At 57.8% G+C, this 2,500-nt stretch overlaps 1 non-coding gene across 1 annotated transcript in view; it reads left to right on the top strand.

The window, feature by feature from the left end:
- The first annotated feature begins 1,785 nt into the window (after positions 1-1,785).
- Positions 1,786-2,500, top strand: part of LOC124742207 — a 1,909-nt gene continuing 1,194 nt past the window's right edge. The window contains exon 1 of the ribosomal RNA XR_007010223.1: positions 1,786-2,500. This exon is cut by the window's right edge and continues 1,194 nt beyond it. This is a non-coding gene — a ribosomal RNA (small subunit ribosomal RNA).

Below are 2,500 nucleotides of genomic sequence, written 5' to 3'. Positions count from 1 at the left end.
CTGCTCTGTAATTGTTATACGACTCGTTCAATTACTGTAGTGTTGCCCACCCGCAACCCTCGCAATATAGTTCGCTACTCGCACTGCCCGCACCCCTGTGTATCGCTTCATGTTAAACACCTTGCAAGTCTTGCTCACTTTCCACATGCTCCTGCTGTACACTGTAATGTGGATGGCAGCAGGACGTACATGCCGCCCCTCCCCACGTCCCCACCTTGCCCCCTGCCTTCGCAAGCTGGTTGGTGAGAAGTTTGCATGTTCAATGCCCTTCGCATGCGACGTACTCAGGCTACGTTGTGGTGCGGCCTGTGTCAACTGTCCGCTGATGTCGTACGCGTGAACCACAATCTGTACTGCACATTCGTCCTTATGTACTGAATGATACATCGTGGCACATGTGTGACCGCACAACGACTGCGCCCAAAAACGGCGGACCATACAGTGCAAATATTGTGCACGCAGCTACGTGTCGTCTCCCTATGAGAGCTGGATTGCAGTGTGGTACGCCATAGAGACGTGTGGGAGGAACGGACGCCGTGGATGGCGATCAGCATGAGCTGTCTGTTGATGTATTCGGACCTAGTCGTCTCTCCTCACACACCGTGATGGCATGGTGCACCGCGTTCCATATCTGCGACATGCTACAGAGGCCGGTTGACAGTCGTTCGAGCAATGGACATCGCATACGTACGGGGGCCACCTTCCACGTATTGTCTAGGCGTGCACATTTTGTTGCGTGTATGTGGGCAGACGTAGTGTGGCGTGACACCTGACACAGGCATGCAATAATCGTTGAAGTTGCAAATGGCGATGGACGCCTGCGTTTTCTGGTGAAGTTACGCAAATGAACAAATGGTAACCTGTTGTGGTGCGGTTGTTCTCGCTAGGGGTGAATCGGTGATGGCGACGATAGGTTGAGGTACTAACCGGTTGTTCCAGCGATACCCACCATGCCGACGAAACTGAACGGCATCTGGGTGTGAAGCGATACGCGGCGGTGGCTGGGTGGGACCGTCCCCGGCCGGTGAGGGGGCGCCTCCCGGCGTGCTGGCCGCGCGGTGCGTGGGCGCACGCGCTACAGCCGGCTGGTGGGGGCGGCCAGTGGCAGGCGCGCCGGCCGACGGACGCGGCAGGCGTCGCAGCTGCGCGCCGGCGCACCCTGCGCGCGGCGCCGTGCGGCCAAAGTAGGTCCTCGCGGGCCCGGTGCGAAGCGCGGTGGACATCTTCAGTGTGCTGGTCCGATTGAGGACTGTGTGCGTTGAGGATGCGCCGCCGCCCGGCGCTCGGCGCCGCGACGCCGTCTGCTGCTCGGTCGCCCCAGCGGTTCTCGCTGGTGGTTTGTATCGCAGCTGTGCGGATGTGTTGGCGCGTGCGCTGTGCTGGGAGAGTTCGCTTCGGCACCCAAGTGGGGCTTTTGTCCTTCTGTGGCGCTGGCGTTGGAGCTGCCGGTCACCGTAGGTGGCGCGTGTTGTCTCCCGCCGGCAATGCCACGACAGCACGCTCCCGGGCCTCTGTCGGCAGCGGCAAGCTCAGTTGGGAGCACGGGTGGTCGCACCGAAAGCGTCTACTCGCCTAACTCCGGGCGATTGCGCCTCTCTCGAACCCGACCAAGTACTTGGGACGGCGCTGCGCGCCGCCGGGACCTGAGAGGGTTTCGAGGTGTATTGTGCAGGGGAGCTCAGCCTCCTCCTGTTTGCAGAATGATTGAGCGGACGCTTGCGTGTTCGCGCGGTCCCCCGGGACACACTCCCGGGCGGCCGGCTGCTCAGCTCTAGTTGACGCAGCTCCCTGGTTGATCCTGCCAGTAGTCATATGCTTGTCTCAAAGATTAAGCCATGCATGTCTCAGTACAAGCCGCATTAAGGTGAAACCGCGAATGGCTCATTAAATCAGTTATGGTTCCTTAGATCGTACCCACGTTACTTGGATAACTGTGGTAATTCTAGAGCTAATACATGCAAACAGAGTCCCGACCAGAGATGGAAGGGACGCTTTTATTAGATCAAAACCAATCGGTCGGCTCGTCCGGTCCGTTTGCCTTGGTGACTCTGAATAACTTTGGGCTGATCGCACGGTCCTCGTACCGGCGACGCATCTTTCAAATGTCTGCCTTATCAACTGTCGATGGTAGGTTCTGCGCCTACCATGGTTGTAACGGGTAACGGGGAATCAGGGTTCGATTCCGGAGAGGGAGCCTGAGAAACGGCTACCACATCCAAGGAAGGCAGCAGGCGCGCAAATTACCCACTCCCGGCACGGGGAGGTAGTGACGAAAAATAACGATACGGGACTCATCCGAGGCCCCGTAATCGGAATGAGTACACTTTAAATCCTTTAACGAGTATCTATTGGAGGGCAAGTCTGGTGCCAGCAGCCGCGGTAATTCCAGCTCCAATAGCGTATATTAAAGTTGTTGCGGTTAAAAAGCTCGTAGTTGGATTTGTGTCCCACGCTGTTGGTTCACCGCCCGTCGGTGTTTAACTGGCATGTATCGTGGGAC

This window comes from Schistocerca piceifrons, unplaced genomic scaffold, assembly GCF_021461385.2.
Source record: "Schistocerca piceifrons isolate TAMUIC-IGC-003096 unplaced genomic scaffold, iqSchPice1.1 HiC_scaffold_22, whole genome shotgun sequence".
NCBI lineage: Eukaryota > Metazoa > Arthropoda > Insecta > Orthoptera > Acrididae > Schistocerca > Schistocerca piceifrons.
Note: the sequence above shows the minus strand (reverse complement) of the source record. Positions and strands in the feature narration are given on the sequence as shown.